The following is a 15,046-nucleotide window of genomic DNA, read 5'->3' as shown; positions in this document are numbered from 1 at the left end:
ACATTTGATAGTGTCAGTCTTTTTTGTTTTATTATAGTGGGTGTGTTAGTCATATTAACTTTTGAAGTCTTAGGTCTTCTTCCTAGGATTCCTAGTTCAGGTCTCTACCTTTCCAGCTGTTGTGAGCATTTAATGGAGAAGATTAGAAAGATTCAATATTCTATAAATAGAAATTTGATTTAAGTCAGTTTATGATATATCTGTGAGGCATTTTTATAACTTTTTGTGATAGTGAAGTTAGAATTTTAAAATTCTGTGGAAATTTTAAATTTACTCTGTAACCAAAATAAAATTTTAGTAGATAAAATTAAGGTCTTTCTGAAGCAAATTTTTCTAATGGCAGTTGAATTTTTATTTTGATAAATGCTTTCTGTTGGAGCAGAAGACATGATAAAAATTGAAGCTCATCACTGCACTAAGACTGAAGACAAATTGAAATATCTGTATACTCTTTGAGGGAGGCACATACTGGAAAATGTGCAAGAATAAGAAAAGCAATTTCAGATGATTTGTAAAATTCTACTTGAAGCACAAGAAAAAATTTGTAACTTTGAAATTAAAGTTTTCTTAAGTGGCTTGTTAGCTTTAAATTATTTGCTACATATTAAAATTTATTATTAAAATATACTTAATTACATTAAGGACCCAATAAAAATGTTCAGTAAAAAATTGGGAACTGTTTGGTTCTGAGAATTCTTAGGTAATATTGTAGGTAAAGGGTTAACCAAGAGACCTACAAAAGGATAATATTGAAGGCTTAGGCTTTCTATCAGACAAATCTTATTTTCTACAATTTAAAATATCTTTCAGTAAGTGTTTTTATATCATTCTCTTAATACAGTATACTAAGGTAGTATTTCTTTATATGAATACATTTTTTAAAGTTATTTTTAGAGTACATCTATTAAAGCTGGGGACAGTGAAACAAAGGAAGGGCTTAGAGTAGAAGCAGCAACAGGAGACAGCCTAGGTGGGTGCTCTGCCTTGGCTTTCTAGAAACGATGTGAGGAAGAAGGGAGCCATGCGGGGCTCCTATTTTAGCTCACTGAAAAGTTAGAGAAAAGGGGGCCTTGGAGACACGTTCAAGGGGTAAGCCTGGGATGAGCTGCCGCTGCCCATTGCTCACTTGGTTGCAACCAAGGGAAAGCTGCTTAGGGATCCTGAGTTTAGGACAGAAAGTAAAGATGCATGCCTGAGAGGGAAGGTGTGGGCATGTTCCAGAGAGAGCCCTCTCAAGGTGGTTTCATTAATTGGGGTTTTCATAATGTAAATAGATTTTAAAAAAATGGCACAAAGTCCCTGTGTATGAGATTGTGCTTTCTTTTACTTATTCATTATCTATTATTGGAAACAGTTTGAGGATTTCCAAGAGTCAACAAGCAAGATGAAGTCCAGAAGAATGCTGTGTGTGTGTGTGTGTGTATGTATGTGATTAAAACTAGTGCAGAGAATGGAAGGGAGCTTTCCATGTAACTTCTCACTAGCTTTTCTTGGATTTTTTTAGCCCTCCAGATTTTTTTTTTTAAATATATTTTACTGATTTTTTTTTACAGAGAGGAAGGGAGAGAGACAGAGAGCCAGAAACATCGATGAGAGAGGAACATCGATCAGCTGCCTCCTGCACATCTCCCACTGGGGATGTGCCCGCAACCCAGGCACATGCCCTTGACCGGCGTCGAACCTGGGACCCTTCGGTCCGCAAGCCGACGCTCTATTCACTGAGCCAAACCGGTTTCGGCTATAGTGTAAAATTTTGAAGTAGAGTTAACTGAAACACTCAGGTAACATGCATTTTAGTTTTATAAAACACCTTCATCACTTGAAACATTTAGAAAAATAATTTAACATAACATTCAATAATATAAATATTGTATTGAGTAGAATTGAGCATTTCCTAATCGGGGAAATTGCAGTATCTTAGGTCATTATCACAAGCATCACTTAACATTATAGTGTGGGTGTAGGACTGCACTGTCCTCTTTGGTACCATCAGCTTCCTCTGACTATTGAGCATTTACAATATGATTGAAATGATTTAAGATGTGCTGAGGTGTAAAATACCAGATTTTCAAAAACTGTGATTGGCTTCTTATACCTGGCATAATGTTTTTAAGGTTCATCTATGTTGTGCCATGTATATGAATATATTTTCCATCATACTGGGAAAATGTCATTTTTAAAAATTATGTTTTTATTCATTTTAGAGAGAGAAGAACATCAGTGTGAGAGAGAAACATCTTTGGGTTGCCTCTTGCGTGTGCCTTGATTTGGAATGCTACTAGTGACCTCTTAGTGCATGGGGCGATGCTCAACGAACTGAGCCCACCAGCCAGGGCTGTAGTCATTAAAAAAAAAAGAATGTTATTTATATGAGTCTATTATTTAAAAAAATATTTTAAAAGATTTCTCAGGTTTAATTTCTAATGGAGCATATATCAGTAACTATAGCCTTCATAAAGAAAAATTCTTTGGGGTTTTTAATTTGTAAGAGTGGTGTCCTAGAGTGGCATATTTAATAGATTAAGTAGGTGCTTATAAGATTGAGGATTGACTCCGCTAAGTGACCATTGCCTCTTGCCTAGAAAATATATAGTAACCTACTATATAAAAATGGGTCAGTCTTCCCATTTTTCTGCCCCTCCTCCCATTCATTCCTAGATCAATTTCTGAAAGAATGTTAATCTGATCATGTTGCCCTCTAGGTAAAACTAATGGCTCCCCATTGATCTTAGACTACTTAAAGCTTCTGTGAGGTCCTGTGTGGTATGGTTCCTACCTCTCCATTCTGATGCCTTCTTTTTTCCTGGGTTACTTGGCTCTTGCCATACTGACTTTTTAGTTCCTTGACCTGTTGCTACATTTTTTTCTTGCCTCAGGACTTTTGTGTAATTTGTTCTTGCCATCTGCTTTGCCTCCCACTCTTTGCCCATTCCAGTTACCCCTTAAATTTCAGGGTCACTTTCTCAACTCCTTGATTGCCCAGGCTAGATTGGGATTCCCTTGTATTTTCTCACGGTACCCTAGTTTTGGTTATAAATCATCACAATTTAAATTCTGTATTTATGTAGCTATATGATTAATGCTTTATTTTCCTGCTAGAGAGGATTTGTGATTGTTCACCATTGTTACCAGAACCTAGTACATGGTATGGGCTCAGTAAATATTTATTAACAAGTATGTATTTAATAATAACTAGCAATTTTTGAAATTTTTTGAGTGCAGTATATACATATTCTCTGGTTCCTGCTCTCCTTTCTCAGCTTAGTTTTTAACAGCTCTTCCCTTAGTTCACCACTCTCAAGCACAACTCTTGACTGCCTCAGGACATTCACTCTTTTTTAAAAAATATTTTTATTGATTTCAGAGAGGAAGGGAGAGGGAGAGAGAGAAACATTAATGATGAGAGCGAATCATTGATCAGCTGCCTCCTGCATGCCCCCTACTGTGAACAGAGCCTGCAACTTGGGCATGTGCCCTGACCATAACCATAGAACACAGAAAATGATTTGAATAATTATCCATCTTTCTCAAAGACGGTTCACAGCTAATGTAATTTAAATGCTTAGGAGAGAAGTTAATTCTTTACATGTATGTAGTCAATATGTAGTGCTGGTAAATGTTCCAATTCTTCGGGAAAAACACTGATTTATAGTGTTTGCTGATTTCTGTGGTGTCAGTTCTCTTACCATGACAGTTTTAAGCTACCAGTATTAAACTGGCTCACAAAATTCCTGAAAATTTAGCAATGTGAGCAAGTAGGAGCCATTGCTTACAATAGATGCCTTAAGGCAGGGGTCAACAAACCATAGTGGGATAAATGTGCCATGCCCATTTATTTTTGTATTACCTATGGCTGCTTTCAGAAAGACCATATGGTCCCAGAGCTGAAAATATTTACCTTGTAGTCCTTTACAGAAAGTTTGCTGACCTCTGCCTTATGGCAGTAGGGCTTATTGTTCTGGGTCTTGTCACACTGTTCCTTAAAAGCCTTCTCATTGGAACATTTTTACCATGACTTAAATAATTACAGTGCTGTCCAGTAGAAATATGATGAAAGCCACATATGTAATTTTAATTATATTAAAAATAAAAAAATCCACTGAAAAAATAAAAGGTAGTGACTTGTAAAATACACATAAAATTTACCATCTTAACCATTTTAAGTGTACAATTTAGTGGCATTAAGTACATTCTCATTGTTGTGCAACTGTCCATATCTAATTCCTTTCATCTTACAAAACTGAAACTCTGTACCTATTAAACAATAGCCTCTCTCTACCAGCCCCTGGCAGCATTCATTCTTATCTTCTGTCTCTATGAAATTGACTATTCCATTATCTCATAAAAGTGGGATCAGAAGTATTTGTCCTTTGGTGACGGGCTTATTTCACTTACTATGTCCTTAAGGTTCATTTATGTTGTAATGTGTCAGAATTTTCTTCCTTTTTAAGGCTGAATAATAATTCCATTGCATGTATATACCCCGTTTTGTTTATCTGTTTATCCTATGGTGGTCACTTGGGTTGCTTCTACCTTTTGGTTACTGTGATTTTAATATGTTTTGTTTAACCCCGTAATCATTTCAACATGTTATTGATAAAAAATTGAGATATTATACTTTTTTCATACTAAGTCTTCAAAATCGAGGCTATATTTTACATTTATAGCACATTTCAGTTTGGACTAGCCACATTTTAAATGCTCATTAGCCACATGTGCCTGGACCACCGAATTAGATAGCAGAGTTAATAGACTGTGTTTTGCTCCCCACTTACCTCTCCCATTTTGTTCACTGTATTTCAGCATTTGTGTTGTCTTTTCCCCTAATTATCATTCACTAGCTCTTTCCCCCTCTGGGCCCTTGCAAAGGCTGCTAATGACAGTAACATAAAAGCTGGTATTTATTCCAGACTTATCTAGGCATAATGCATCTCCTTTTAAGTTTTACAACTTTATGATGATGCAAGTACTATTATCCTTTTTCAAAAAAAGAAGAAATGGATTCAGATTAATAATATGATCAAGTTTATACACTTATTAAATAGTGGAGCCTAGATTCAAATCTAGTGACTAACTTTGGAGCCCACACCTGACTGCTCCAAGCTGCCTTGAGTTTTCTCTGGCTGGCTTTTATTTAAATGTTAGTTCATTAGAAGGTGATTGGAGGCACCTTTTAAATTAAATCAACAATTGTAATCTCATATCAGTTTTTGCTTATGTGGACTTTATCCTTGCTACCACATACTGTAAGAATTTACAAGTGTAGAGGCTGTTTTATCTTCTAATCCCATGGTACCCAGCATTGAGCTTGGCACATACTGAGTAATGCAAGTATTTATTGAGTGAATGAATAAATATTATTTTAAAGATTATTTACAATATTTTGTACTTATTTGGGACTGCTTGTGATTTACTAAGAAAAATGTGGTGTTTACCTTAGTCTAATTAAATGTGCAGGGACATTCTTTCAGTTGTTAACTTCCATTAGAAAGGAAAATCTCACTAATTAGGATTGGGAGTATTTTTAGAGACTAAAGTTGATTATTATGTATAAATCTGTTAGATGCAAAAATGGCTAGATTAGCATAAAAATATTCCATTCATTATAGGTATAAATAATATGTATATCTGTGTGTCTCTGTTGTGCAAACATTTTTATTACTAGAAGATCTGAACTCTGTTTTTCCCAGTTAGTTTGACATCCTATCAATATGATAGCATAGACTGCTTGGATTACTGGTTAAGCAGCTGCAATACAGATTTCTAGACTCGGGTATAATGGTTTTTGTTAAATATTTTTTAGCCTTTAATAAGGCAGGGTGGAGAACGTCCAGCCTACAGGTCATATAAGGCCTGAGAAATCATTTGGTCTGGCTCTACCAAGGCATTAGGGGTGAGTTAATTAAATGTTTGACAATATAGCAGGCTAATTTTTTTAAAAATATATTTTATTGAGTTTTTACAGAGAGGAAGGGAGAGATATAGAGAGTTAGAAACATCGATGTGAGAGAAACATCGATTAGTTGCCTCCTGCACATCTCCTATTGGGGATGTGCCCGCAACCCAGGTACATGCCCTTGACCGGAATCGAATCCGGGACCTTACAGTCTGCAGGCCAATCCTCTATCCACTGAGCCAAACCAGTTTCGGCAAGCAGGCTAATTTTTAAGTTTATAATTTTGTATGGCCTATGAATGATGTTATAAATATCCAAATGGCCCTTGGCAGAAAAAAGATTCCCCCACCCCTGCTTTAAAGCTTTCTCCAGTGGCTGTTACTAGTTTTAAGAAATGCAGAATGCAAAGAAAAATTAACTACATTATGCATGCTATTACTTTAAGGTTAAACAATTTGAATGATGTAGAAAAGTATGAAATTAAAAGGGTGCCTACTCATAGATAATCTAAATTTATCTATATCTACCGTATATTTTGGTGATTCTGTCTAGAAGGGTGTTTATTTGTATACCCATTATATAATTTTCTGTTTATTCCTATTAAGCTGATGCGATATTAACCCACAATTTTTCTTTACCTTATTCTTTATCCTTGTTCCTTTGTGTTCTTTCCATATCAGCATATGTAGAACTAACTTGTTCCACTACTTATTATTTATTTTTTGTGTACATATTTTTATTAATATTTTGAGAAAGATGGGAAACGTGTTTCAGGATAATAGTTAAGTATATTGAAATTTGGTTCTGCTTTTTTTTTGTAATCCTCACTCAAGGATATTTTTCCATTGATGATTTTTAGTGTGTGTGTGTTTTTTTTAACATAGAATGGGAGGGAGGGAGAGGGACAGAGAGAGAGAGGAACATCAGGGCCGGGGATTGAGCCTGAAACTGAGGTATGTGCCCTTGATTGGAATCGAACCTGGGACCCTTCAGTCTAAGGGCCAATGCTCTTATTTACTGAGCCAAACAGGCTAGGGCTATCGATCTGCATTTTGGAGAGAGTTGTGAACCTTGGAATTTGAGAGATGTGACTTTGGGCAAGGTGCTTTTCTCAACTGCCAGCATTTTATTTACTTATTTATCTATCTGTTTATTTATTTAAAGATATTTTTATTGATTTCAGAGAGAAAGTAAGAGGAAGAGAGAGAAACATCAGTGATGAAAGAGAATCATTGATCCGCTTCCTACAAGCCCCATACTGGGGATGGAGCCCACAACTTAGGCATATGCCATGACCGGGAATCGAACCATGACCTCGTGGTTCAATGGTCGACACTCAACCATTGAGCCGCTCTGGCCAGGCCATTCATTTATTACTGAGTGTTCAATTACATAAGAAGATGCTCTTTTTTCATATTAGCTGCTTATGTACCCTATAGTTATTTCTCATACTCAACATCTTTGTGTAAGATTTCTGCAGTGTTTTAAAATGAGGCCAATAACTGCAGGCATGTTGAGAGTAATGACTGGCTGAACTATTGCATAGGATGATTTATTCAGTGTGGATGATTTTTCTTTTTTATTGACTCAAGAGAAAGAGGAAGGGGGGAGAGAGACATCGATGTGAGAAACATTGATTGGTTGCCTCCTGCACACGCCTGACCAGGGATCGAACCTGTAACCTGGGTATGTGCCCCAACTTAGAATTGAACTCTCCATCCTTTGGAAATGATTAAAAAATAGAGAACCTTGAAGGACCTTAAAATACTGAAATAGCAAATATCTGAATGCAGCATATTATTCAGACACCTACAGTATTTAGAAAATTTTTACCAAATACTATTACTATGTAATACTGTAGGTAGTGAAATTAATGTGTATGCTTAATCTTCAGAGTTTATGTTTTATATATAGGTTGCAATATTTTTCCTTTTTTTCTGATTATATTTAATTGTGAGGAGGAGAGACTGGATGTTTAAAGGCAAATTTGGATTGTGGGGTGTTTAAAGAATAACTGTTTCTTTTAGCTAACTTACAATTAGATTAACTCAATTAAAAAAAATACATGTAGCCCAGTCAGTGTGACCCACGCACCAGAACGTCACCGTTCCATTCTGGGTCAGAGCATATGCCTCGATTGTGGTTGTGGGCTCGAATCCCCCGTAGGGGGCATGCAGGAGGCAGCTGATAAGTGTTTCTCTCATCTATTTTTCTATCTCACCCTCTCCCTTCCTCTCTCTCTAAAATCAATAAAAAAAATATTTAAAAATAAAAAATTGCTTATAATTCAAAGTTTATCTTCACATAATTAGTTTAGCAGTATTTGAGTGTCTGCATGAGTTGGATAATTTTTTGCTCTTGGGTCTGTCCTGTGCTTTGTAGGATATTTAGCAGCGTCTCTGGTCTGTACTCATCATATTCTAGTGGTACTCATCCTTTTTATGATAACTAGAAATGTCTTCAGACATTGCTAAAGCTCCCCAGGGTGGATAGAGGCCCCCCAATCCTTATTGGGAACCACTGCTCTAGGGTGACTAATTGGGGAAAACTCTTATGTCCATATCTTGCCATATCTTATTTTCTTTTAGGCTGATTATATTCTCTTTGGGACACTATATATATTTATATTTATATATATGTCTTAATTTTGTTTTATATATATATGTATATATATATAAAACAAAATTGAGAAATATGCTAATTAACCAGGATGCCCTAACGGGTCGACCAGAGAGGAGGAGGTTGCTCACGCAGCATCGGGGGCGGGGCGGCAGGGGCCTCTGCGCGTCTGTGCTGGGGGAGGGCCTGATCAGCAGTGGCCACAGCTGCTTCAAGGGCCAGAGAGGGAGGCAGGGCTGGAGCGGCAGCAGCTACGGCTGCTGCGGGCCCGGACAGCGAGGCAGGGCTGGACCGGAGGTTGGACAGCGCCATGTGATTTTGAATTGCGCGCTGGGCTCCTAGTATATTAAATTTTCCTGTCTGGGTGTTGAAGGCCTAGCTGTCAGAATTCTGTTTGGTATGGGGTAAAGGGGGAAAGACTCAGCATCTAGTATGTCTGTGTTTACTTTAGTATTTTCTCCTGCTCTCAATGTGCTTGTTGTGTTCTTATGTCCAGAGACCCTCTGTTCCTTTTCCAGAGAGGGAAAAAAATTCTTCTAGTCTTTTTGTTGGGTTTATGGAGGGGGTAGTTGTTTGCTTAATATGCAGTGAGGATGTGTTTGCTTCTTAGATGTTCAAATAATCCTATTTTTAGTATTTAGGCACTTCTCATCCCTTTACCTCCTATGCTCAGCCTCTGGTGGTGCCAATACTGAGTCTTATGGGAATTACGCAGATTCTGGGGATTGAATTAGCTTTTGAATTCTTCATTGCCAATTTAGGATTCACTTCACTTGGGGCTGCTAAATTGATTGACCATGTGTCTATTTCATGTTCAGCTTCAAAGTTTTTTGCCAGTTGAGACCAAAAGTTCTTAATTTGTTCTATATTCTGAGTTTCTGCCTTACAGTTTTTTTTGCAAATCATATGTCTGTAAGAATCTTGTATCTATAATATATAATATATTTTAACAACTTAATAATAAAGACAACCCAATAAAAAATGGGCAAAAGATCTGAATAAACAGTTCTCCAAAGAATATTTACAGATAAGCGCATAAAAAGGAACTTCAGTCTCCTTACAATGGGGCAGTGCAGCTATAGACCAAGCTGTATCTGTTTGGGAAGGGAGAAAAAACAGTAGGCATCCATGGCAACTTCTCCAGGTGAGTGGGGCTGGAGAGGTATGTAGGACTATGTGGCCAGCCACAAAAAAATAAATTAATAAAAATAAATAAATAAAAAGGAACTTCACATCATTAAGTATCACGGGACTGCAAATTAAAACCACTTGCCATCCACTTGGATGGCTATAATAAAAAAGGCAAATAATAATAACAAGTATTGGTGAGAATGTAGAAAGTTTGGAACCCTTATACACTGTTGGTGGGAATGTATAATGGTACAGCCACTTAACGTAACATTCTGGTAGTTCTCGAAATGGTTAAACCAAGAGTTATCATAGGACCCAGTAATTCCACATCTATGTATATACCCAAAAGAAATGAAAACATTTTTCACACAAAAACGTATACATGAATGTTTATAGCAGCTTTATTCATAATAGCCCAGAGGTGTAAACAACTCAAATGTTCATCAGCTGATGAATGAATAAACAAAATGTATATCCATACAATCCTATCTAATAATAGACAAACATGGTAATTAACCGTACCTCCGACATGCTTCTCGTTGGCTAATCAGGGCGATATGCAAATTAACTGCTAACCAAGATGGTGGCTGGCAGCCAGGCAGCTGAAGCAAACAGGAGGCTTGCTTGTTAGGGCAAACCAGCCGGCACCCACCCGTGCACCAGGCCTCTACCCTATATAGTAAAAGGGTAATATACCTCCCAGCACTGGGACCAGCGGAGCCGCGAGGATTCCTGGCCCCTGGAGCAGCGTGGCTGGGCTCAGCGCCCACAGGACCTAGATCCCATTTCCAATTGATTAGCTCTAAGATCTGTTTTGCATTTTTTCTCTATTCCTTGTCTTAGGGCAAAACAGTCATCTCTCTGAAGACCCAAGAGTAAAAGATGAGCAGTTGGATAATGGGAGGGGTCCATCCCCAAAGGAAGAAATTCTACAACTTGGTGGAAGGATGCTTGAATTCTAACATATCCAATCTAACAAATGTTGGCTCCACCTATACTCTGTGTAAGTTGCAATGCTTGAGGGATATAAAGGTGATTAAGATATAGTTCCTGACCTTGAGGAACTTAATATTCTAAGAGGGAAATAAGAGAAGAACATACATTACTCTAGGTACAATGTCAGAGAAATACAATGGAATTGTTACGGCAATTTCGAGAAAGGCAAAATGTGTGGGGGAGGCAGGTGAGGGACGATGGGAGAAATCAGGGAAGCTTCATCAAAGATGGCTATTGGATTCTGAGAATTGGAGATGAGAGAAGGGCATTTTAGGAATAAGGAACAGCATGGGAAGATACTTGGAGGAGGAAAAAGAAGCGTATATTTGGTATGGAGTCCAGTTTGGCCATAATGTAAGAAACATGCAAAGGCAGTATAAGAAGACAAATTTTTGTGCACCGGGCCTCTAGTAGAATATATTTGGCCATAAAAAGGAATGGCATAGTGATACATACTACAATATGGATGAACCTTTATGCTACGTGAAAGAAGCCAGTCACAAAGACCTTGTATAAGACATATGATTGCAATTATGTGAAATGTCCAGAATAGGCAAATCTGTAGAGACAAAGTAGATTAGTAGTGTCTTATGGCTTGGAGTGATGGGCTGAAAGGAGGTGATAGCTAAAGAGTACTGGTTTCTTTCTGAAAAGATGAAAATGTATAATTGACTGTGGTCATCGATGGTTGTATACCAGTGATGGCAAATCTATGACACGTGTATCAGAGGGAACACGCAAACTTATCTTTTTGGTTGATTTTTCTTTGTTAAATGGCATTTAAATATAGAAAATAAATATAAAAAATATAAGTCTTTGTTTTACTATGGTTGCAAATATCAAAAAATTTCTATATGTGACACGGCACCAGAGTTAAGTTAGGGTTTTTCAAAATACTGACACGCCAAGCTCCAAAGGTTCGCCATCACTGTTGTATACATTTGTGCATATACCAAAAATCATTGAATTGTACACCCTAAATGGTCAAAATCGTAAGTTATATCTCTATAAAGTTATAAAATCTTTTATTAAATTGTTTTAGTGGGGGTTCAAAAGGATATGAGTAGATAGGTGTCTTCAATCTAGCATCTTACCTTCAAACCCTAAAATATGCTAAAATACTAGTAATTGTCAGTTAGGCAATTAAATCACTTACTTTGGAATGACAAGTGATATCAAGGATTCTGAAAAGGATTTCTTAGTTTTATGTTAAGAAACAAATCTAGATTGCCCTCATTTTACGTAAGAATTAGAATATAGTTAATTGGGATACATTGGTCCTTGAAATCTAACTAGGTTGAATCCTAGTTATTACTTGTGTCACTATGAGAGGAAAGGGATATATGGGACCTTTCTTTGTTTCTGTATTTGAAATGGGATTAAAAACCATCTGTCTCACAGGAATTGAGAATTAAGAGAGCTGGCATAATAGTAACTACTATTTACTGACCACCACCTGTGTACCTGATTCTTGCGTTTTATACACATTCTCATTTAGTTTTTATAAAATCATGTTCTGCTGCTCATTACATTATTTCTAATAGCTACCAGTGGGAGAAATGAGATATCTAGTAATAGGAGAATAGTTAAATGGTTTGACCGATTTTTCTATATAGAATATTATGCAAATAGTGTTCTACAAAGATTTTTTAAAAATTACTTGGAAATTGCTTATCTTAGATAAAAGGGCTATATTTCATAATTTCAGATAAATTAAGAAAAATCAGTTGGAAAGTATATGCTGCAGTATAATTTTGCATTATCTTTATTTTAAAAAAACTAGTTGCTTGCTTACATTGAGTGTGTAACTTGATTATGGAAAATTTTATTCATACACAAAGGTAAAGTGTGATGAACTTGCATGCACTTCTCATATTTTCTTAAAATATATATTTATTTCAGAGAGGAAGAGAGAGAGAGACATCAGTGATGAAAGATTGATCAGCTGCCTTTTGCATGCCCCACACTAGGGATGGAGCTGCAACCCGGGCTTGTGCCCTGACTGGAATCAAACCATTACCTTATGGTTCATTAGTTGATGCTCAACCACTGAGCCCACGCCGGCTGGGCCACTTCTCATTTTCAGCAGTGATTGACATATGGTCTATGTTGTTTTGTTTATATCCCTCTACATGTCCCCTTCCCCACCTGTGCAAAATTTTGTAAAATTTCAGGTACTATATAATATGTCTTTCCACTTACTGTGACAACCAGAAATACCCCTTATATTTTCAAAAACACCCTCTTGGTGATAGTATCATTATCTATGGAGCTCCACTTCTGTGGAATGATGGGAGATGTGATTATTTCCTGAATTCGGATTGGTTCTCTGAAGTAGTCTATTAATGTAGATTCCCTGGTCCACCCCGTGGTTTCCTGATTGGGACAGTGGAGTAAAGGCTAAGTGTACAGGTAATTTTTGATAAAGGTTTGAGAGGAACACTGATCTAGCTTAGAATAAGTAAGCTTTTTTTTTTTATAGTATGATGTTCTTTTCTCTTGTCTGGTTTTGCATGTTATTTTCTGAAGCTTTTCCTCAGGTTTTCCTGGCTACTTCCTAATCTTTCTTCAGTTCTCACTCAAAAGCTTTCTCTAACTGCCCTTTGTGCTGCCTCTGTACTTTGTGGTTTACTTGACTGCCTCTTTCATTGGACTGTTCTCTTTCAGGGGAATTTTTTGCTTTATATTTTTATATTTGCACAATATTGCTTGTTAATGTTGAGTGAAAAAGGTGAGGAGGAAAGTCAGTATAATAGAGAAATAATATATATTCAACTGTACACTTTATCTTGGCGCCAACATACTGTGTGTGTGTGTATACTAAATAGAAAAAAATAGGGCTGGAGTTAGAAATCTGAGGAATAGCTTATTGTAAACTTGGTAAGAACTATGTGTACTTTGAACTCCATTTGGCACCACTGATATAAAAAGAATAAGGATATTGTAAAGAAATGAATTGTTATGCCTTAGCAGAAGATTGAATATGTACACCTAAGATAAAACCTTTGTGTTAAGATGAGTGAAGTGGTAATACTCATTTCCCCACTAAGGGCAAGATACACAGAAAAGATGCATTTTTATATTGTTTGAATTATGGCAGTATTTGTAGAAAGGGACTCGTTGAAGTTTTTCTTCTAAGAAACTAGATGAGATGATGTTATGAAAATACCTGTAATACATATTTTATCTTATTAGTTCAAGGAAGAAATCTCTAAACGGTTCAAATCACATACCGACCAACTTGTGTTGATATTTGCTGGAAAAATTTTAAAAGATCAAGATACATTGAATCAGCATGGAATTCATGACGGACTTACTGTTCACCTTGTCATCAAAACACAAAACAGGTATGTTTTTAGAAGCTTTAAACCATGAGTAAATGCTTTAGAAATAAAAGTCTTGGCTTTACAGGGCTTTCTCTGTCATTAATTGAGTGGATTAAAATTTATATGTTTTTAAAAAACGCCGTAATTCAGTAATGTTAATGCTTACACATTTGATATTTTAGAATAGCGGTTGCCAGCCTTTCGGACCTCACAGACCACCAGTGGTCCCCGTCCCCTGGTTGGCGACTGCTGCTCCAAAGGTTTCCTTAAACCAGCAGTTGCCAACCTTTCAGACCTCACGGACCACTGGTTGGCAACTGCTGTTTTAGAAGATTCATCCATATGAGCCATTATTTTAATTACAGAACAAGCAGATTTATATATTTTTAGGTATGCTTTTTGTTTTAGATTTTGGGACAAAGATCAGGGATGATTAATTTCCTTGGCACAAATCTATAACCATATTTCATTAATTCTAAGGCACCATCAATTTAAATATAAATATATGTGTGTGTGTCATATATATTGATTTCAGAGGGGAAGGAAAAGGGAGAGAGAGATAGAAACATCAGTGATGAGAGAGAATCATTGATCGTCTGCCTCCTGCATGTCCCTCACTGGAGATCGAACTCGTAACCTGGCATGTGCCCTTAACTGGAATCGAACCCGGGACCCTTCAGTCTGCAGGCTGATGCTCTGTGCACTGAGCCAAACCAGTTAGGGCAGCACCATCAATTTTTCAGAGGCACCTGTATTTTATGTATCGCTAAGAAAAAATACTGCCAATTAAGTAGATATTTTCTTTTCGCTTAAAATTTTTATTTTATACCTCGTCAAAGAGTTCCTTTAGACTTACTTGGATTTGGTATTTATTATATTACTCTTATGCATACATACAAAGAAAATATACCGTATTTGCCGGCGTATAAGACGATTTTTTGGCCCTGAAAACTATGCCTCCAAGTGGGGGGTCGTCTTATACGCCAGGTACACTTCAGATAGACTGCCCATAGTGCTTGCCCCGTGCCATAGTGGCCTCCCGATGCCCGCCCACTTCATTCCACATACCGTTCAGGCA

At 36.9% G+C, this 15,046-nt stretch overlaps 1 protein-coding gene across 2 annotated transcripts in view; it reads left to right on the top strand.

The window, feature by feature from the left end:
* The first annotated feature begins 13,829 nt into the window (after positions 1-13,829).
* The window catches only part of UBQLN1 (ubiquilin 1), a 23,428-nt gene continuing 22,211 nt past the window's right edge, over positions 13,830-15,046 (top strand). The window contains exon 1 of one of the 2 annotated variants that reach the window (XM_015561140.1): positions 13,830-13,989. The gene's annotated coding sequence lies outside the window, so the exon portion shown is untranslated. The remainder of the gene's footprint in view (positions 13,990-15,046) is intronic. The other variant, XM_015561139.1, reaches the window with a different exon arrangement.

This window comes from Myotis davidii, unplaced genomic scaffold (genome assembly GCF_000327345.1).
Source record: "Myotis davidii unplaced genomic scaffold, ASM32734v1 scaffold556, whole genome shotgun sequence".
In the NCBI taxonomy this organism is placed as follows: domain Eukaryota; kingdom Metazoa; phylum Chordata; class Mammalia; order Chiroptera; family Vespertilionidae; genus Myotis; species Myotis davidii.
This window is presented reverse-complemented; position numbering and strand designations above follow the sequence as displayed.